The 20,414-nt window shown below is 38.0% G+C and overlaps 18 non-coding genes across 18 annotated transcripts; all 18 read left to right on the top strand.

Moving 5' to 3' along the window:
• Window positions 1–288: 288 nt before the first annotated feature.
• trnaa-ugc (transfer RNA alanine (anticodon UGC)) lies at window positions 289–360 on the top strand. The gene has a single exon. It is a non-coding gene; the product is annotated as a tRNA-Ala (tRNA).
• An 851-nt stretch (window positions 361–1,211) lies between these two features.
• On the top strand, window positions 1,212–1,283 carry trnaa-ugc (transfer RNA alanine (anticodon UGC)). Its single transcript has one exon. It is a non-coding gene; the product is annotated as a tRNA-Ala (tRNA).
• An 851-nt stretch (window positions 1,284–2,134) lies between these two features.
• trnaa-ugc (transfer RNA alanine (anticodon UGC)) lies at window positions 2,135–2,206 on the top strand. The gene has a single exon. It is a non-coding gene; the product is annotated as a tRNA-Ala (tRNA).
• Window positions 2,207–3,058: 852 nt separating this feature from the next.
• Window positions 3,059–3,130, top strand: trnaa-ugc (transfer RNA alanine (anticodon UGC)). Its single transcript has one exon. It is a non-coding gene; the product is annotated as a tRNA-Ala (tRNA).
• An 852-nt stretch (window positions 3,131–3,982) lies between these two features.
• Window positions 3,983–4,054, top strand: trnaa-ugc (transfer RNA alanine (anticodon UGC)). Its single transcript has one exon. It is a non-coding gene; the product is annotated as a tRNA-Ala (tRNA).
• Window positions 4,055–4,906: 852 nt separating this feature from the next.
• trnaa-ugc (transfer RNA alanine (anticodon UGC)) lies at window positions 4,907–4,978 on the top strand. The gene has a single exon. It is a non-coding gene; the product is annotated as a tRNA-Ala (tRNA).
• An 853-nt stretch (window positions 4,979–5,831) lies between these two features.
• trnaa-ugc (transfer RNA alanine (anticodon UGC)) lies at window positions 5,832–5,903 on the top strand. Its single transcript has one exon. It is a non-coding gene; the product is annotated as a tRNA-Ala (tRNA).
• An 852-nt stretch (window positions 5,904–6,755) lies between these two features.
• On the top strand, window positions 6,756–6,827 carry trnaa-ugc (transfer RNA alanine (anticodon UGC)). The gene has a single exon. It is a non-coding gene; the product is annotated as a tRNA-Ala (tRNA).
• Window positions 6,828–7,680: 853 nt separating this feature from the next.
• On the top strand, window positions 7,681–7,752 carry trnaa-ugc (transfer RNA alanine (anticodon UGC)). The gene has a single exon. It is a non-coding gene; the product is annotated as a tRNA-Ala (tRNA).
• An 852-nt stretch (window positions 7,753–8,604) lies between these two features.
• trnaa-ugc (transfer RNA alanine (anticodon UGC)) lies at window positions 8,605–8,676 on the top strand. The gene has a single exon. It is a non-coding gene; the product is annotated as a tRNA-Ala (tRNA).
• Window positions 8,677–9,527: 851 nt separating this feature from the next.
• On the top strand, window positions 9,528–9,599 carry trnaa-ugc (transfer RNA alanine (anticodon UGC)). Its single transcript has one exon. It is a non-coding gene; the product is annotated as a tRNA-Ala (tRNA).
• Window positions 9,600–10,450: 851 nt separating this feature from the next.
• trnaa-ugc (transfer RNA alanine (anticodon UGC)) lies at window positions 10,451–10,522 on the top strand. The gene has a single exon. It is a non-coding gene; the product is annotated as a tRNA-Ala (tRNA).
• An 853-nt stretch (window positions 10,523–11,375) lies between these two features.
• Window positions 11,376–11,447, top strand: trnaa-ugc (transfer RNA alanine (anticodon UGC)). Its single transcript has one exon. It is a non-coding gene; the product is annotated as a tRNA-Ala (tRNA).
• Window positions 11,448–12,300: 853 nt separating this feature from the next.
• trnaa-ugc (transfer RNA alanine (anticodon UGC)) lies at window positions 12,301–12,372 on the top strand. Its single transcript has one exon. It is a non-coding gene; the product is annotated as a tRNA-Ala (tRNA).
• Window positions 12,373–13,223: 851 nt separating this feature from the next.
• On the top strand, window positions 13,224–13,295 carry trnaa-ugc (transfer RNA alanine (anticodon UGC)). Its single transcript has one exon. It is a non-coding gene; the product is annotated as a tRNA-Ala (tRNA).
• An 853-nt stretch (window positions 13,296–14,148) lies between these two features.
• On the top strand, window positions 14,149–14,220 carry trnaa-ugc (transfer RNA alanine (anticodon UGC)). The gene has a single exon. It is a non-coding gene; the product is annotated as a tRNA-Ala (tRNA).
• Window positions 14,221–15,072: 852 nt separating this feature from the next.
• On the top strand, window positions 15,073–15,144 carry trnaa-ugc (transfer RNA alanine (anticodon UGC)). Its single transcript has one exon. It is a non-coding gene; the product is annotated as a tRNA-Ala (tRNA).
• An 853-nt stretch (window positions 15,145–15,997) lies between these two features.
• Window positions 15,998–16,069, top strand: trnaa-ugc (transfer RNA alanine (anticodon UGC)). Its single transcript has one exon. It is a non-coding gene; the product is annotated as a tRNA-Ala (tRNA).
• Window positions 16,070–20,414: the final 4,345 nt, after the last annotated feature.

The following is a 20,414-nucleotide window of genomic DNA, read 5'->3' as shown; positions in this document are numbered from 1 at the left end:
CATAAGGTTAAAAACCAAACCAAATTAAGAAAACTAAACTGAAAAACAAAACAATACAATTAAAAACTAAGTTGCTCCGCCAGAGTGTCTCTTTTGGGTCACATTTGCTTGTCCCAAGCCCGGATTTGTTTGTTCCATGTGTAACTCTGTGTTGTTGTTTGTGCTGCACTGCTTTGCTTTATCTTGGCCAGCTCGCAGTGGTGTATGAGAACTTGTCCTTAACTGGCTTACCTGGTTAAATAAAAGTGACATTTAAAAAAATAGCAAATTTTTTTTCTTTCCCAGATAGGGGATGTAGCTCAGTGGTAGAGCGCATGCTTTGCATGTATGAGGTCCTGGGTTCAATCCCCAGCTTCTCCATGTTTTTTTGCAAAGACCCAACTACTACTTTCCAGAATGTTGCAATTCTAAGCAGGAAACAGAGATGTGCAAAATCATTTGTTCTTGTAATCTGAAGAATATGCGTTCAATCCCTGTTAGTACATTTATAGAACAGAAGTGCATGGTTGCCAACTTTTATGTCATAATTTTCAAAAACTGAAGATCATGTTTTCGATCCCTGTCCGTACCTGTTTTAAGAATTGCTGCTATCATTTCATTGTAGTTTCAATGGAGTGGTGTATATAAAAAGTACATTGTATTAATAGTTCACCCCTCCGCTTCCAGACTGTATATGAATGTGGGAAGCCGCCGCTGGCTGATCCCGCCCTGGCTTACATATTTTTATTTTTTAAATAACCTGAATTAGGGCCAGACTAGTTACCATCATTTTCTCACATTGCAATTGAAAGTCTTTTCTATTGTCTCTTTTTGGTCCATTTAGATTGTTAATGTAGATTGTATAGAATTATTTATTTTTATTTTTATGTTATGGTTAAAAATGTTAATGTTTTACTGTGACTTGTCATAGACTCCTAAGTGGACCATAAGGTTAAAAACCAAACCAAATTAAGAAAACTAAACTGAAAAACAAAACAATACAATTAAAAACTAAGTTGCTCCGCCAGAGTGTCTCTTTTGGGTCACATTTGCTTGTCCCAAGCCCGGATTTGTTTGTTCCATGTGTAACTCTGTGTTGTTGTTTGTGCTGCACTGCTTTGCTTTATCTTGGCCAGCTCGCAGTGGTGTATGAGAACTTGTCCTTAACTGGCTTACCTGGTTAAATAAAAGTGACATTTAAAAAAATGAGCAAATTTTTTTCTTTCCAGATAGGGGATGTAGCTCAGTGGTAGAGCGCATGCTTTGCATGTATGAGGTCCTGGGTTCAATCCCCAGCTTCTCCATGTTTTTTTGCAAAGACCCAACTACTACTTTCCAGAATGTTGCAATTCTAAGCAGGAAACAGAGATGTGCAAAATCATTTGTTCTTGTAATCTGAAGAATATGTGTTCAATCCCTGTTAGTACATTTATAGAACAGAAGTGCATGGTTGCCAACTTTTATGTCATAATTTTCAAAAACTGAAGATCATGTTTTCGATCCCTGTCCGTACCTGTTTTAAGAATTGCTGCTATCATTTCATTGTAGTTTCAATGGAGTGGTGTATATAAAAAGTACATTGTATTAATAGTTCACCCCTCCGCTTCCAGACTGTATATGAATGTGGGAAGCCGCCGCTGGCTGATCCCGCCCTGGCTTACATATTTTTATTTTTTAAATAACCTGAATTAGGGCCAGACTAGTTACCATCATTTTCTCACATTGCAATTGAAAGTCTTTTCTATTGTCTCTTTTTGGTCCATTTAGATTGTTAATGTAGATTGTATAGAATTATTTATTTTTATTTTTATGTTATGGTTAAAAATGTTAATGTTTTACTGTGACTTGTCATAGACTCCTAAGTGGACCATAAGGTTAAAAACCAAACCAAATTAAGAAAACTAAACTGAAAAACAAAACAATACAATTAAAAACTAAGTTGCTCCGCCAGAGTGTCTCTTTTGGGTCACATTTGCTTGTCCCAAGCCCGGATTTGTTTGTTCCATGTGTAACTCTGTGTTGTTGTTTGTGCTGCACTGCTTTGCTTTATCTTGGCCAGCTCGCAGTGGTGTATGAGAACTTGTCCTTAACTGGCTTACCTGGTTAAATAAAAGTGACATTTAAAAAAATAGCAAATTTTTTTCTTTCCCAGATAGGGGATGTAGCTCAGTGGTAGAGCGCATGCTTTGCATGTATGAGGTCCTGGGTTCAATCCCCAGCTTCTCCATGTTTTTTTGCAAAGACCCAACTACTACTTTCCAGAATGTTGCAATTCTAAGCAGGAAACAGAGATGTGCAAAATCATTTGTTCTTGTAATCTGAAGAATATGTGTTCAATCCCTGTTAGTACATTTATAGAACAGAAGTGCATGGTTGCCAACTTTTATGTCATAATTTTCAAAAACTGAAGATCATGTTTTCGATCCCTGTCCGTACCTGTTTTAAGAATTGCTGCTATCATTTCATTGTAGTTTCAATGGAGTGGTGTATATAAAAAGTACATTGTATTAATAGTTCACCCCTCCGCTTCCAGACTGTATATGAATGTGGGAAGCCGCCGCTGGCTGATCCCGCCCTGGCTTACATATTTTTATTTTTTAAATAACCTGAATTAGGGCCAGACTAGTTACCATCATTTTCTCACATTGCAATTGAAAGTCTTTTCTATTGTCTCTTTTTGGTCCATTTAGATTGTTAATGTAGATTGTATAGAATTATTTATTTTTATTTTTATGTTATGGTTAAAAATGTTAATGTTTTACTGTGACTTGTCATAGACTCCTAAGTGGACCATAAGGTTAAAAACCAAACCAAATTAAGAAAACTAAACTGAAAAACAAAACAATACAATTAAAAACTAAGTTGCTCCGCCAGAGTGTCTCTTTTGGGTCACATTTGCTTGTCCCAAGCCCGGATTTGTTTGTTCCATGTGTAACTCTGTGTTGTTGTTTGTGCTGCACTGCTTTGCTTTATCTTGGCCAGCTCGCAGTGGTGTATGAGAACTTGTCCTTAACTGGCTTACCTGGTTAAATAAAAGTGACATTTAAAAAAATGAGCAAATTTTTTTCTTTCCCAGATAGGGGATGTAGCTCAGTGGTAGAGCGCATGCTTTGCATGTATGAGGTCCTGGGTTCAATCCCCAGCTTCTCCATGTTTTTTTGCAAAGACCCAACTACTACTTTCCAGAATGTTGCAATTCTAAGCAGGAAACAGAGATGTGCAAAATCATTTGTTCTTGTAATCTGAAGAATATGCGTTCAATCCCTGTTAGTACATTTATAGAACAGAAGTGCATGGTTGCCAACTTTTATGTCATAATTTTCAAAAACTGAAGATCATGTTTTCGATCCCTGTCCGTACCTGTTTTAAGAATTGCTGCTATCATTTCATTGTAGTTTCAATGGAGTGGTGTATATAAAAAGTACATTGTATTAATAGTTCACCCCTCCGCTTCCAGACTGTATATGAATGTGGGAAGCCGCCGCTGGCTGATCCCGCCCTGGCTTACATATTTTTATTTTTTAAATAACCTGAATTAGGGCCAGACTAGTTACCATCATTTTCTCACATTGCAATTGAAAGTCTTTTCTATTGTCTCTTTTTGGTCCATTTAGATTGTTAATGTAGATTGTATAGAATTATTTATTTTTATTTTTATGTTATGGTTAAAAATGTTAATGTTTTACTGTGACTTGTCATAGACTCCTAAGTGGACCATAAGGTTAAAAACCAAACCAAATTAAGAAAACTAAACTGAAAAACAAAACAATACAATTAAAAACTAAGTTGCTCCGCCAGAGTGTCTCTTTTGGGTCACATTTGCTTGTCCCAAGCCCGGATTTGTTTGTTCCATGTGTAACTCTGTGTTGTTGTTTGTGCTGCACTGCTTTGCTTTATCTTGGCCAGCTCGCAGTGGTGTATGAGAACTTGTCCTTAACTGGCTTACCTGGTTAAATAAAAGTGACATTTAAAAAAATTGCAAATTTTTTTTCTTTCCAAGATAGGGGATGTAGCTCAGTGGTAGAGCGCATGCTTTGCATGTATGAGGTCCTGGGTTCAATCCCCAGCTTCTCCATGTTTTTTTGCAAAGACCCAACTACTACTTTCCAGAATGTTGCAATTCTAAGCAGGAAACAGAGATGTGCAAAATCATTTGTTCTTGTAATCTGAAGAATATGTGTTCAATCCCTGTTAGTACATTTATAGAACAGAAGTGCATGGTTGCCAACTTTTATGTCATAATTTTCAAAAACTGAAGATCATGTTTTCGATCCCTGTCCGTACCTGTTTTAAGAATTGCTGCTATCATTTCATTGTAGTTTCAATGGAGTGGTGTATATAAAAAGTACATTGTATTAATAGTTCACCCCTCCGCTTCCAGACTGTATATGAATGTGGGAAGCCGCCGCTGGCTGATCCCGCCCTGGCTTACATATTTTTATTTTTTAAATAACCTGAATTAGGGCCAGACTAGTTACCATCATTTTCTCACATTGCAATTGAAAGTCTTTTCTATTGTCTCTTTTTGGTCCATTTAGATTGTTAATGTAGATTGTATAGAATTATTTATTTTTATTTTTATGTTATGGTTAAAAATGTTAATGTTTTACTGTGACTTGTCATAGACTCCTAAGTGGACCATAAGGTTAAAAACCAAACCAAATTAAGAAAACTAAACTGAAAAACAAAACAATACAATTAAAAACTAAGTTGCTCCGCCAGAGTGTCTCTTTTGGGTCACATTTGCTTGTCCCAAGCCCGGATTTGTTTGTTCCATGTGTAACTCTGTGTTGTTGTTTGTGCTGCACTGCTTTGCTTTATCTTGGCCAGCTCGCAGTGGTGTATGAGAACTTGTCCTTAACTGGCTTACCTGGTTAAATAAAAGTGACATTTAAAAAAATGAGCAAATTTTTTTTCTTTCCAGATAGGGGATGTAGCTCAGTGGTAGAGCGCATGCTTTGCATGTATGAGGTCCTGGGTTCAATCCCCAGCTTCTCCATGTTTTTTTGCAAAGACCCAACTACTACTTTCCAGAATGTTGCAATTCTAAGCAGGAAACAGAGATGTGCAAAATCATTTGTTCTTGTAATCTGAAGAATATGTGTTCAATCCCTGTTAGTACATTTATAGAACAGAAGTGCATGGTTGCCAACTTTTATGTCATAATTTTCAAAAACTGAAGATCATGTTTTCGATCCCTGTCCGTACCTGTTTTAAGAATTGCTGCTATCATTTCATTGTAGTTTCAATGGAGTGGTGTATATAAAAAGTACATTGTATTAATAGTTCACCCCTCCGCTTCCAGACTGTATATGAATGTGGGAAGCCGCCGCTGGCTGATCCCGCCCTGGCTTACATATTTTTATTTTTTAAATAACCTGAATTAGGGCCAGACTAGTTACCATCATTTTCTCACATTGCAATTGAAAGTCTTTTCTATTGTCTCTTTTTGGTCCATTTAGATTGTTAATGTAGATTGTATAGAATTATTTATTTTTATTTTTATGTTATGGTTAAAAATGTTAATGTTTTACTGTGACTTGTCATAGACTCCTAAGTGGACCATAAGGTTAAAAACCAAACCAAATTAAGAAAACTAAACTGAAAAACAAAACAATACAATTAAAAACTAAGTTGCTCCGCCAGAGTGTCTCTTTTGGGTCACATTTGCTTGTCCCAAGCCCGGATTTGTTTGTTCCATGTGTAACTCTGTGTTGTTGTTTGTGCTGCACTGCTTTGCTTTATCTTGGCCAGCTCGCAGTGGTGTATGAGAACTTGTCCTTAACTGGCTTACCTGGTTAAATAAAAGTGACATTTAAAAAAAATTGCAAATTTTTTTTCTTTCCAAGATAGGGGATGTAGCTCAGTGGTAGAGCGCATGCTTTGCATGTATGAGGTCCTGGGTTCAATCCCCAGCTTCTCCATGTTTTTTTGCAAAGACCCAACTACTACTTTCCAGAATGTTGCAATTCTAAGCAGGAAACAGAGATGTGCAAAATCATTTGTTCTTGTAATCTGAAGAATATGTGTTCAATCCCTGTTAGTACATTTATAGAACAGAAGTGCATGGTTGCCAACTTTTATGTCATAATTTTCAAAAACTGAAGATCATGTTTTCGATCCCTGTCCGTACCTGTTTTAAGAATTGCTGCTATCATTTCATTGTAGTTTCAATGGAGTGGTGTATATAAAAAGTACATTGTATTAATAGTTCACCCCTCCGCTTCCAGACTGTATATGAATGTGGGAATCCGCCGCTGGCTGATCCCGCCCTGGCTTACATATTTTTATTTTTTAAATAACCTGAATTAGGGCCAGACTAGTTACCATCATTTTCTCACATTGCAATTGAAAGTCTTTTCTATTGTCTCTTTTTGGTCCATTTAGATTGTTAATGTAGATTGTATAGAATTATTTATTTTTATTTTTATGTTATGGTTAAAAATGTTAATGTTTTACTGTGACTTGTCATAGACTCCTAAGTGGACCATAAGGTTAAAAACCAAACCAAATTAAGAAAACTAAACTGAAAAACAAAACAATACAATTAAAAACTAAGTTGCTCCGCCAGAGTGTCTCTTTTGGGTCACATTTGCTTGTCCCAAGCCCGGATTTGTTTGTTCCATGTGTAACTCTGTGTTGTTGTTTGTGCTGCACTGCTTTGCTTTATCTTGGCCAGCTCGCAGTGGTGTATGAGAACTTGTCCTTAACTGGCTTACCTGGTTAAATAAAAGTGACATTTAAAAAAATGAGCAAATTTTTTTCTTTCCCAGATAGGGGATGTAGCTCAGTGGTAGAGCGCATGCTTTGCATGTATGAGGTCCTGGGTTCAATCCCCAGCTTCTCCATGTTTTTTTGCAAAGACCCAACTACTACTTTCCAGAATGTTGAAATTCTAAGCAGGAAACAGAGATGTGCAAAATCATTTGTTCTTGTAATCTGAAGAATATGCGTTCAATCCCTGTTAGTACATTTATAGAACAGAAGTGCATGGTTGCCAACTTTTATGTCATAATTTTCAAAAACTGAAGATCATGTTTTCGATCCCTGTCCGTACCTGTTTTAAGAATTGCTGCTATCATTTCATTGTAGTTTCAATGGAGTGGTGTATATAAAAAGTACATTGTATTAATAGTTCACCCCTCCGCTTCCAGACTGTATATGAATGTGGGAAGCCGCCGCTGGCTGATCCCGCCCTGGCTTACATATATTTATTTTTTAAATAACCTGAATTAGGGCCAGACTAGTTACCATCATTTTCTCACATTGCAATTGAAAGTCTTTTCTATTGTCTCTTTTTGGTCCATTTAGATTGTTAATGTAGATTGTATAGAATTATTTATTTTTATTTTTATGTTATGGTTAAAAATGTTAATGTTTTACTGTGACTTGTCATAGACTCCTAAGTGGACCATAAGGTTAAAAACCAAACCAAATTAAGAAAACTAAACTGAAAAACAAAACAATACAATTAAAAACTAAGTTGCTCCGCCAGAGTGTCTCTTTTGGGTCACATTTGCTTGTCCCAAGCCCGGATTTGTTTGTTCCATGTGTAACTCTGTGTTGTTGTTTGTGCTGCACTGCTTTGCTTTATCTTGGCCAGCTCGCAGTGGTGTATGAGAACTTGTCCTTAACTGGCTTACCTGGTTAAATAAAAGTGACATTTAAAAAAATTAGCAAATTTTTTTTCTTTCCAAGATAGGGGATGTAGCTCAGTGGTAGAGCGCATGCTTTGCATGTATGAGGTCCTGGGTTCAATCCCCAGCTTCTCCATGTTTTTTTGCAAAGACCCAACTACTACTTTCCAGAATGTTGCAATTCTAAGCAGGAAACAGAGATGTGCAAAATCATTTGTTCTTGTAATCTGAAGAATATGTGTTCAATCCCTGTTAGTACATTTATAGAACAGAAGTGCATGGTTGCCAACTTTTATGTCATAATTTTCAAAAACTGAAGATCATGTTTTCGATCCCTGTCCGTACCTGTTTTAAGAATTGCTGCTATCATTTCATTGTAGTTTCAATGGAGTGGTGTATATAAAAAGTACATTGTATTAATAGTTCACCCCTCCGCTTCCAGACTGTATATGAATGTGGGAAGCCGCCGCTGGCTGATCCCGCCCTGGCTTACATATTTTTATTTTTTAAATAACCTGAATTAGGGCCAGACTAGTTACCATCATTTTCTCACATTGCAATTGAAAGTCTTTTCTATTGTCTCTTTTTGGTCCATTTAGATTGTTAATGTAGATTGTATAGAATTATTTATTTTTATTTTTATGTTATGGTTAAAAATGTTAATGTTTTACTGTGACTTGTCATAGACTCCTAAGTGGACCATAAGGTTAAAAACCAAACCAAATTAAGAAAACTAAACTGAAAAACAAAACAATACAATTAAAAACTAAGTTGCTCCGCCAGAGTGTCTCTTTTGGGTCACATTTGCTTGTCCCAAGCCCGGATTTGTTTGTTCCATGTGTAACTCTGTGTTGTTGTTTGTGCTGCACTGCTTTGCTTTATCTTGGCCAGCTCGCAGTGGTGTATGAGAACTTGTCCTTAACTGGCTTACCTGGTTAAATAAAAGTGACATTTAAAAAAATTAGCAAATTTTTTTCTTTCCAAGATAGGGGATGTAGCTCAGTGGTAGAGCGCATGCTTTGCATGTATGAGGTCCTGGGTTCAATCCCCAGCTTCTCCATGTTTTTTTGCAAAGACCCAACTACTACTTTCCAGAATGTTGCAATTCTAAGCAGGAAACAGAGATGTGCAAAATCATTTGTTCTTGTAATCTGAAGAATATGTGTTCAATCCCTGTTAGTACATTTATAGAACAGAAGTGCATGGTTGCCAACTTTTATGTCATAATTTTCAAAAACTGAAGATCATGTTTTCGATCCCTGTCCGTACCTGTTTTAAGAATTGCTGCTATCATTTCATTGTAGTTTCAATGGAGTGGTGTATATAAAAAGTACATTGTATTAATAGTTCACCCCTCCGCTTCCAGACTGTATATGAATGTGGGAAGCCGCCGCTGGCTGATCCCGCCCTGGCTTACATATTTTTATTTTTTAAATAACCTGAATTAGGGCCAGACTAGTTACCATCATTTTCTCACATTGCAATTGAAAGTCTTTTCTATTGTCTCTTTTTGGTCCATTTAGATTGTTAATGTAGATTGTATAGAATTATTTATTTTTATTTTTATGTTATGGTTAAAAATGTTAATGTTTTACTGTGACTTGTCATAGACTCCTAAGTGGACCATAAGGTTAAAAACCAAACCAAATTAAGAAAACTAAACTGAAAAACAAAACAATACAATTAAAAACTAAGTTGCTCCGCCAGAGTGTCTCTTTTGGGTCACATTTGCTTGTCCCAAGCCCGGATTTGTTTGTTCCATGTGTAACTCTGTGTTGTTGTTTGTGCTGCACTGCTTTGCTTTATCTTGGCCAGCTCGCAGTGGTGTATGAGAACTTGTCCTTAACTGGCTTACCTGGTTAAATAAAAGTGACATTTAAAAAAATAGCAAATTTTTTTCTTTCCAAGATAGGGGATGTAGCTCAGTGGTAGAGCGCATGCTTTGCATGTATGAGGTCCTGGGTTCAATCCCCAGCTTCTCCATGTTTTTTTGCAAAGACCCAACTACTACTTTCCAGAATGTTGCAATTCTAAGCAGGAAACAGAGATGTGCAAAATCATTTGTTCTTGTAATCTGAAGAATATGTGTTCAATCCCTGTTAGTACATTTATAGAACAGAAGTGCATGGTTGCCAACTTTTATGTCATAATTTTCAAAAACTGAAGATCATGTTTTCGATCCCTGTCCGTACCTGTTTTAAGAATTGCTGCTATCATTTCATTGTAGTTTCAATGGAGTGGTGTATATAAAAAGTACATTGTATTAATAGTTCACCCCTCCGCTTCCAGACTGTATATGAATGTGGGAATCCGCCGCTGGCTGATCCCGCCCTGGCTTACATATTTTTATTTTTTAAATAACCTGAATTAGGGCCAGACTAGTTACCATCATTTTCTCACATTGCAATTGAAAGTCTTTTCTATTGTCTCTTTTTGGTCCATTTAGATTGTTAATGTAGATTGTATAGAATTATTTATTTTTATTTTTATGTTATGGTTAAAAATGTTAATGTTTTACTGTGACTTGTCATAGACTCCTAAGTGGACCATAAGGTTAAAAACCAAACCAAATTAAGAAAACTAAACTGAAAAACAAAACAATACAATTAAAAACTAAGTTGCTCCGCCAGAGTGTCTCTTTTGGGTCACATTTGCTTGTCCCAAGCCCGGATTTGTTTGTTCCATGTGTAACTCTGTGTTGTTGTTTGTGCTGCACTGCTTTGCTTTATCTTGGCCAGCTCGCAGTGGTGTATGAGAACTTGTCCTTAACTGGCTTACCTGGTTAAATAAAAGTGACATTTAAAAAAATAGCAAATTTTTTTCTTTCCAAGATAGGGGATGTAGCTCAGTGGTAGAGCGCATGCTTTGCATGTATGAGGTCCTGGGTTCAATCCCCAGCTTCTCCATGTTTTTTTGCAAAGACCCAACTACTACTTTCCAGAATGTTGCAATTCTAAGCAGGAAACAGAGATGTGCAAAATCATTTGTTCTTGTAATCTGAAGAATATGTGTTCAATCCCTGTTAGTACATTTATAGAACAGAAGTGCATGGTTGCCAACTTTTATGTCATAATTTTCAAAAACTGAAGATCATGTTTTCGATCCCTGTCCGTACCTGTTTTAAGAATTGCTGCTATCATTTCATTGTAGTTTCAATGGAGTGGTGTATATAAAAAGTACATTGTATTAATAGTTCACCCCTCCGCTTCCAGACTGTATATGAATGTGGGAATCCGCCGCTGGCTGATCCCGCCCTGGCTTACATATTTTTATTTTTTAAATAACCTGAATTAGGGCCAGACTAGTTACCATCATTTTCTCACATTGCAATTGAAAGTCTTTTCTATTGTCTCTTTTTGGTCCATTTAGATTGTTAATGTAGATTGTATAGAATTATTTATTTTTATTTTTATGTTATGGTTAAAAATGTTAATGTTTTACTGTGACTTGTCATAGACTCCTAAGTGGACCATAAGGTTAAAAACCAAACCAAATTAAGAAAACTAAACTGAAAAACAAAACAATACAATTAAAAACTAAGTTGCTCCGCCAGAGTGTCTCTTTTGGGTCACATTTGCTTGTCCCAAGCCCGGATTTGTTTGTTCCATGTGTAACTCTGTGTTGTTGTTTGTGCTGCACTGCTTTGCTTTATCTTGGCCAGCTCGCAGTGGTGTATGAGAACTTGTCCTTAACTGGCTTACCTGGTTAAATAAAAGTGACATTTAAAAAAATTAGCAAATTTTTTTTCTTTCCAAGATAGGGGATGTAGCTCAGTGGTAGAGCGCATGCTTTGCATGTATGAGGTCCTGGGTTCAATCCCCAGCTTCTCCATGTTTTTTTGCAAAGACCCAACTACTACTTTCCAGAATGTTGCAATTCTAAGCAGGAAACAGAGATGTGCAAAATCATTTGTTCTTGTAATCTGAAGAATATGTGTTCAATCCCTGTTAGTACATTTATAGAACAGAAGTGCATGGTTGCCAACTTTTATGTCATAATTTTCAAAAACTGAAGATCATGTTTTCGATCCCTGTCCGTACCTGTTTTAAGAATTGCTGCTATCATTTCATTGTAGTTTCAATGGAGTGGTGTATATAAAAAGTACATTGTATTAATAGTTCACCCCTCCGCTTCCAGACTGTATATGAATGTGGGAATCCGCCGCTGGCTGATCCCGCCCTGGCTTACATATTTTTATTTTTTAAATAACCTGAATTAGGGCCAGACTAGTTACCATCATTTTCTCACATTGCAATTGAAAGTCTTTTCTATTGTCTCTTTTTGGTCCATTTAGATTGTTAATGTAGATTGTATAGAATTATTTATTTTTATTTTTATGTTATGGTTAAAAATGTTAATGTTTTACTGTGACTTGTCATAGACTCCTAAGTGGACCATAAGGTTAAAAACCAAACCAAATTAAGAAAACTAAACTGAAAAACAAAACAATACAATTAAAAACTAAGTTGCTCCGCCAGAGTGTCTCTTTTGGGTCACATTTGCTTGTCCCAAGCCCGGATTTGTTTGTTCCATGTGTAACTCTGTGTTGTTGTTTGTGCTGCACTGCTTTGCTTTATCTTGGCCAGCTCGCAGTGGTGTATGAGAACTTGTCCTTAACTGGCTTACCTGGTTAAATAAAAGTGACATTTAAAAAAAATTGCAAATTTTTTTTCTTTCCAAGATAGGGGATGTAGCTCAGTGGTAGAGCGCATGCTTTGCATGTATGAGGTCCTGGGTTCAATCCCCAGCTTCTCCATGTTTTTTTGCAAAGACCCAACTACTACTTTCCAGAATGTTGCAATTCTAAGCAGGAAACAGAGATGTGCAAAATCATTTGTTCTTGTAATCTGAAGAATATGTGTTCAATCCCTGTTAGTACATTTATAGAACAGAAGTGCATGGTTGCCAACTTTTATGTCATAATTTTCAAAAACTGAAGATCATGTTTTCGATCCCTGTCCGTACCTGTTTTAAGAATTGCTGCTATCATTTCATTGTAGTTTCAATGGAGTGGTGTATATAAAAAGTACATTGTATTAATAGTTCACCCCTCCGCTTCCAGACTGTATATGAATGTGGGAATCCGCCGCTGGCTGATCCCGCCCTGGCTTACATATTTTTATTTTTTAAATAACCTGAATTAGGGCCAGACTAGTTACCATCATTTTCTCACATTGCAATTGAAAGTCTTTTCTATTGTCTCTTTTTGGTCCATTTAGATTGTTAATGTAGATTGTATAGAATTATTTATTTTTATTTTTATGTTATGGTTAAAAATGTTAATGTTTTACTGTGACTTGTCATAGACTCCTAAGTGGACCATAAGGTTAAAAACCAAACCAAATTAAGAAAACTAAACTGAAAAACAAAACAATACAATTAAAAACTAAGTTGCTCCGCCAGAGTGTCTCTTTTGGGTCACATTTGCTTGTCCCAAGCCCGGATTTGTTTGTTCCATGTGTAACTCTGTGTTGTTGTTTGTGCTGCACTGCTTTGCTTTATCTTGGCCAGCTCGCAGTGGTGTATGAGAACTTGTCCTTAACTGGCTTACCTGGTTAAATAAAAGTGACATTTAAAAAAATAGCAAATTTTTTTCTTTCCAAGATAGGGGATGTAGCTCAGTGGTAGAGCGCATGCTTTGCATGTATGAGGTCCTGGGTTCAATCCCCAGCTTCTCCATGTTTTTTTGCAAAGACCCAACTACTACTTTCCAGAATGTTGCAATTCTAAGCAGGAAACAGAGATGTGCAAAATCATTTGTTCTTGTAATCTGAAGAATATGTGTTCAATCCCTGTTAGTACATTTATAGAACAGAAGTGCATGGTTGCCAACTTTTATGTCATAATTTTCAAAAACTGAAGATCATGTTTTCGATCCCTGTCCGTACCTGTTTTAAGAATTGCTGCTATCATTTCATTGTAGTTTCAATGGAGTGGTGTATATAAAAAGTACATTGTATTAATAGTTCACCCCTCCGCTTCCAGACTGTATATGAATGTGGGAATCCGCCGCTGGCTGATCCCGCCCTGGCTTACATATTTTTATTTTTTAAATAACCTGAATTAGGGCCAGACTAGTTACCATCATTTTCTCACATTGCAATTGAAAGTCTTTTCTATTGTCTCTTTTTGGTCCATTTAGATTGTTAATGTAGATTGTATAGAATTATTTATTTTTATTTTTATGTTATGGTTAAAAATGTTAATGTTTTACTGTGACTTGTCATAGACTCCTAAGTGGACCATAAGGTTAAAAACCAAACCAAATTAAGAAAACTAAACTGAAAAACAAAACAATACAATTAAAAACTAAGTTGCTCCGCCAGAGTGTCTCTTTTGGGTCACATTTGCTTGTCCCAAGCCCGGATTTGTTTGTTCCATGTGTAACTCTGTGTTGTTGTTTGTGCTGCACTGCTTTGCTTTATCTTGGCCAGCTCGCAGTGGTGTATGAGAACTTGTCCTTAACTGGCTTACCTGGTTAAATAAAAGTGACATTTAAAAAAAATTGCAAATTTTTTTTCTTTCCAAGATAGGGGATGTAGCTCAGTGGTAGAGCGCATGCTTTGCATGTATGAGGTCCTGGGTTCAATCCCCAGCTTCTCCATGTTTTTTTGCAAAGACCCAACTACTACTTTCCAGAATGTTGCAATTCTAAGCAGGAAACAGAGATGTGCAAAATCATTTGTTCTTGTAATCTGAAGAATATGTGTTCAATCCCTGTTAGTACATTTATAGAACAGAAGTGCATGGTTGCCAACTTTTATGTCATAATTTTCAAAAACTGAAGATCATGTTTTCGATCCCTGTCCGTACCTGTTTTAAGAATTGCTGCTATCATTTCATTGTAGTTTCAATGGAGTGGTGTATATAAAAAGTACATTGTATTAATAGTTCACCCCTCCGCTTCCAGACTGTATATGAATGTGGGAATCCGCCGCTGGCTGATCCCGCCCTGGCTTACATATTTTTATTTTTTAAATAACCTGAATTAGGGCCAGACTAGTTACCATCATTTTCTCACATTGCAATTGAAAGTCTTTTCTATTGTCTCTTTTTGGTCCATTTAGATTGTTAATGTAGATTGTATAGAATTATTTATTTTTATTTTTATGTTATGGTTAAAAATGTTAATGTTTTACTGTGACTTGTCATAGACTCCTAAGTGGACCATAAGGTTAAAAACCAAACCAAATTAAGAAAACTAAACTGAAAAACAAAACAATACAATTAAAAACTAAGTTGCTCCGCCAGAGTGTCTCTTTTGGGTCACATTTGCTTGTCCCAAGCCCGGATTTGTTTGTTCCATGTGTAACTCTGTGTTGTTGTTTGTGCTGCACTGCTTTGCTTTATCTTGGCCAGCTCGCAGTGGTGTATGAGAACTTGTCCTTAACTGGCTTACCTGGTTAAATAAAAGTGACATTTAAAAAAATTGCAAATTTTTTTTCTTTCCAAGATAGGGGATGTAGCTCAGTGGTAGAGCGCATGCTTTGCATGTATGAGGTCCTGGGTTCAATCCCCAGCTTCTCCATGTTTTTTTGCAAAGACCCAACTACTACTTTCCAGAATGTTGCAATTCTAAGCAGGAAACAGAGATGTGCAAAATCATTTGTTCTTGTAATCTGAAGAATATGTGTTCAATCCCTGTTAGTACATTTATAGAACAGAAGTGCATGGTTGCCAACTTTTATGTCATAATTTTCAAAAACTGAAGATCATGTTTTCGATCCCTGTCCGTACCTGTTTTAAGAATTGCTGCTATCATTTCATTGTAGTTTCAATGGAGTGGTGTATATAAAAAGTACATTGTATTAATAGTTCACCCCTCCGCTTCCAGACTGTATATGAATGTGGGAAGCCGCCGCTGGCTGATCCCGCCCTGGCTTACATATTTTTATTTTTTAAATAACCTGAATTAGGGCCAGACTAGTTACCATCATTTTCTCACATTGCAATTGAAAGTCTTTTCTATTGTCTCTTTTTGGTCCATTTAGATTGTTAATGTAGATTGTATAGAATTATTTATTTTTATTTTTATGTTATGGTTAAAAATGTTAATGTTTTACTGTGACTTGTCATAGACTCCTAAGTGGACCATAAGGTTAAAAACCAAACCAAATTAAGAAAACTAAACTGAAAAACAAAACAATACAATTAAAAACTAAGTTGCTCCGCCAGAGTGTCTCTTTTGGGTCACATTTGCTTGTCCCAAGCCCGGATTTGTTTGTTCCATGTGTAACTCTGTGTTGTTGTTTGTGCTGCACTGCTTTGCTTTATCTTGGCCAGCTCGCAGTGGTGTATGAGAACTTGTCCTTAACTGGCTTACCTGGTTAAATAAAAGTGACATTTAAAAAAAATTGCAAATTTTTTTTCTTTCCAAGATAGGGGATGTAGCTCAGTGGTAGAGCGCATGCTTTGCATGTATGAGGTCCTGGGTTCAATCCCCAGCTTCTCCATGTTTTTTTGCAAAGACCCAACTACTACTTTCCAGAATGTTGAAATTCTAAGCAGGAAACAGAGATGTGCAAAATCATTTGTTCTTGTAATCTGAAGAATATGCGTTCAATCCCTGTTAGTACATTTATAGAACAGAAGTGCATGGTTGCCAACTTTTATGTCATAATTTTCAAAAACTGAAGATCATGTTTTCGATCCCTGTCCGTACCTGTTTTAAGAATTGCTGCTATCATTTCATTGTAGTTTCAATGGAGTGGTGTATATAAAAAGTACATTGTATTAATAGTTCACCCCTCCGCTTCCAGACTGTATATGAATGTGGGAAGCCGCCGCTGGCTGATCCCGCCCTGGCTTACATATTTTTATTTTTAAATAACCTGAATTAGGGCCAGACTAGTTACCATCATTTTCTCACATTGCAATTGAAAGTCTTTTTCATTTGTCTCTTTTTGGTCCATTTAGATTGTCTAATGTAGATTGTATATAATTATTTATTTTATTTTTATGTTATGGTTTAAAAAATGTTAATGATTTACTGTGACTTGTCGTAGGCTCCTAAGTGGACCAATAAGGTCTCCAACCAACCACAAATCTGAGAGAAAACTAACCTGAAAGAACTAAAAACAATTAAAAATACAATTAAAAACTAAGTTGCTCCGCCAGAGTGTCTCTTTGGGTCACTTTTGCTGGTCCAAGCCCGGATTTGGAGTGAGGGTTGGAATTGTGACATAAAAATTAACAAGAATCGACAGAAGAACAGTTCATTTGTAGTTCTAAAGATATTATAGGGTGTTTTTTACTCACACTCTTGTTTTCTTCCCACGGAGTTTTCCTCTCTCCAACAGCGTTGCATCACAATTCCATGATCAATGGCCAGTTACTCAAATTTTTTGAATGACGTCATTTAACGACTTCTAGCGTCAGACATCTAGAGCGAATACCGCTGGCGTGACTCAACTGGGTTTTCCAAATTTGAGGACAATCCGACCGCAGCGTGATACATCCCTGAGTTGTGCGTAACCCGGCTGTGTTTTTCTCTCACGTAATGAGGGAGCTTCAACAAAGGCGGTGGTGTTGACGACGGGCTGCACATGACTCTCTAAAGGTAGCCAAATGCCTTCGTCATCTAATTAGTGACACCCCATGAATGGATGAACGAGAATTCCCATGTCCCTACCTACTATCTAGCCAAACCAACAGCCAAGGGAACGGGCTTGGGTGGAAATCAGAGGGGAAAGAGACCATGTTGACTTGACTCTAGTCTGGCACTGTGAAGAGACATGAGAGGTGTAGAATAAGTGGGAGGCCCCGGCCGCCAGTGAAATACCTCCACAACCTTGCATACCAAGGCAAACCAGGGCAAACCACATTAACTGCAGCAACTTAAAGATACGCTATTGGAGCTGGAATTACCGCGGCTTTGCTGGCACCAAGAATTGCCCTCCAATGGATCCTCGGTTAAAGATTTAAAGTGTACTCATTCCAATTACAGGGCCTCGAAAGAGTCCTGTATTGTTATTTTTCGTCACTACCCTCCCGAGTCGGGAGTGGGTAATTTGCGTGCCTGCTGCCTTCCTTGGATGTGGTATCCGTTTCTCAGGCAGACATTCGAATGAGACGTCACCACCCAAAGGGCGTGCAATCGGCTCGAGGTTATGTAGAGTCACCAAAGCGGCGGGGCAACCGAGATTGGCCCGCATGGGTTTTTGGGTCTGATTGGGCTCCCCCAATAGAGGCCAATCCACATGGGGCGGGAGGAACTGTCCATCAGAACACCAGCCAAAGGCCGGCCGATAGGGGCCCTCCCAGGTGGAAAATGAATGCAAATCGGTCAGAGGAAATTAAACTGTTTGGACAACAGAGGAGAACCATGGAGACGCACCGTGAACCAAGAGGGGGACTGGACTGGAGAGCTAGCCCTCACCGGGACTAAACAACCACCAATCGGTCGCCGAAGGAACGGGCACCTTCATAGGACCAGAACCATGGTCATTGATAACCCAAACCCCAAAGGTGATAGCTGGGATAGAGCACCTGCCCAGGAGAGAGCTCAATATCCTCCCACCACCAAGCTGGGAAGCATGGATCAAAAGTTAGGAACAAATCGGATGCCGAAGGGGCTGGTCAAACCACCAAATCGGTCGCCGGCAGAAAAGGTCCAAATACCATGGTTCCGAGGGGCTCACATCCCTCAAAAGTGTCCGTTTCTCATTTGCTATCCGGGCTGAGCAGTTTGGCACCACCCCCGTCTCTCTAGGACATGGAACTCTTCTTGTACTTTGCCTGGGTCTGCCGGGAATCACGATCAAGCTTTGCCAAGTAGAGTAACACCAATCTAAATGCACTGGCTTTAGCCTGGAGCCGTTTAGGCTTAAGGTCAATAAGATATTTCAGGAAACGTCGCACATCGGAGCGGTACATTTTTAATGTAGATGGGGCTATACCACGGTCTTCTACGAAACATGTCTGTAATTATTCAGCGAACACAGTCCTTCATCGGCCTTGCCCTCTGACATAACACGGAGGAATCCCCTTACTCTGGAAACTGCGAGTGTTATCAATTCGTTTCAATGAAGGGTTTTTACCCAGATAAATGTCTCATATTCAGCCAAAATTGCATTGTCTCTGCATTGACTCAGCAAAATAATTCCCCTCTGTGTTTGTTGATGGGCCAAAAGGGCACAGCATGGAGGCGTCGCTGTGTTCTTTGCAAAATTAAGTCCCCCATCACCTGCGCCCCATGCTTGGTGACCCTCTGCTTTACAGCAGAAAGAGACTGCTATGGAACCTGGCATCAGCAGCACAATATTGTGTAGGGCTTTGGCAAAGTGGGTGGGGTTATATCCTTTCTCTTTGGCCCTGTCCGGGGCTCTCATCGGATGGGGCCACAGTGTCTCCTGACCCCTCCTGTCTCAGCCTCCAGTATTTATGCTGCAGTAGTTTATGTGTCGGGGGGCTAGGGTCAATTTGTTATATCTGGAGTACTTCTTCTGTCTTATCGGTGTCCTGTGTGAATTTAAGTATGCTCTCTGTAATTCTCTCTTGGAGGAGGAGGACCTGAGCCCTAGGACCATGCGTCAGGACTACCTGGCATGATGACTCCTTGCTGTCCCCAGTCCACCTGGCCTTGCTGCTGTTCCAGTTTCAACTGTTCTGCCTGCGGCTATGGAACCCTAAACTGTTCATATTTACTCTTGAGGTATTGTCATGTTGCATCCTCTACAACTACTGTGATTATTATTATTTGACCCTGCTGGTCATCTATGAACGTTTGAAAATCTCGGCCATGTTCTGTTATAATCTCCACCCGGCACAGCCAGAAGAGGACTGGCAACCCTCATAGCCTGGTTCCTCTCTAGGTTTCTTCCTAGGTTTTGGCCTTTCTAGGAGTTTTTCCTAGCCACCGTGCTTCTACACCTGCATTGCTTGCTGTTTGGGGTTTTAGGCTGGGTTTCTGTACAGCACTTTGAGATATTAGCTGATGTACGAAGGGCTATATAAATACATTTGATTTGATGGAGGACTGAGGGTCTTCCAAATATTAAAAGTGTAAATAGTTACCCATGTTATTTTGTAAATGTATATATTTTTTTTCTTCATATTTCTTTCTCCTTTTGGGGGGGTGTGTGTTAGAATACCATTTTGGTATTTTGTATATAGTTATTTGTTTCAAAATGTATACCTTCACCAATTTTGGCCACTTGGGTACATTTGTGCTACTTGTGTGGGACACCTGGGTGACTTCATGATAAATATCATGTAGCACACTCATTTTGGAAGTTATCATTCTGAAACTTTGCACAGTACTGTTGCCCTCTTATATTTTTCACTGAAATTGTCCCCATCATCCTATCTGAATATTTGTTTTATCTTCTTGTTCACGCTAAAGATGATAATATAAAAATAAAAAAACGTATGTTTTTTTCATTGTATTATCTAAACCAGATCTATTGTGTTATATTCTCCTACATTCAATTCACATTTAGACAAACTTCAGTGTTTTCTTTCAAATGGTATCAAGAATATGCATATCCTTGGTTCTGTGCCTGAGCTACAGGCTGTTAGATTTGAGTAAGTCTTTAGGCGGAAATTGAAAAAAGTAGGGGGGTAGCTGTAAGAGGATATATATATGCAGATGAAGACACAGCTGTACATTTTGATGAATGGTGAAGCCCCAAAATTGCCCTTCCTGGAAGCCTGTGTTTCAGACATAAGGAAGTGGATGGCTGCAAATGTTCTACTTTTAAACTCGGACAAAACAGAGATGCTTGTTCTAGGTCCCAAGAAACAAAGTGTCAAGGGTGCGTAACTGGTGGCATGGAAGTCAAACGCAGTAGAGCAGAA

This window comes from Oncorhynchus kisutch, linkage group LG19, assembly GCF_002021735.2.
Source record: "Oncorhynchus kisutch isolate 150728-3 linkage group LG19, Okis_V2, whole genome shotgun sequence".
Taxonomy (NCBI): domain Eukaryota; kingdom Metazoa; phylum Chordata; class Actinopteri; order Salmoniformes; family Salmonidae; genus Oncorhynchus; species Oncorhynchus kisutch.
The sequence above is the reverse complement of the archived record's forward strand: the minus strand, read 5'-3'. Positions and strand labels throughout refer to the sequence as shown.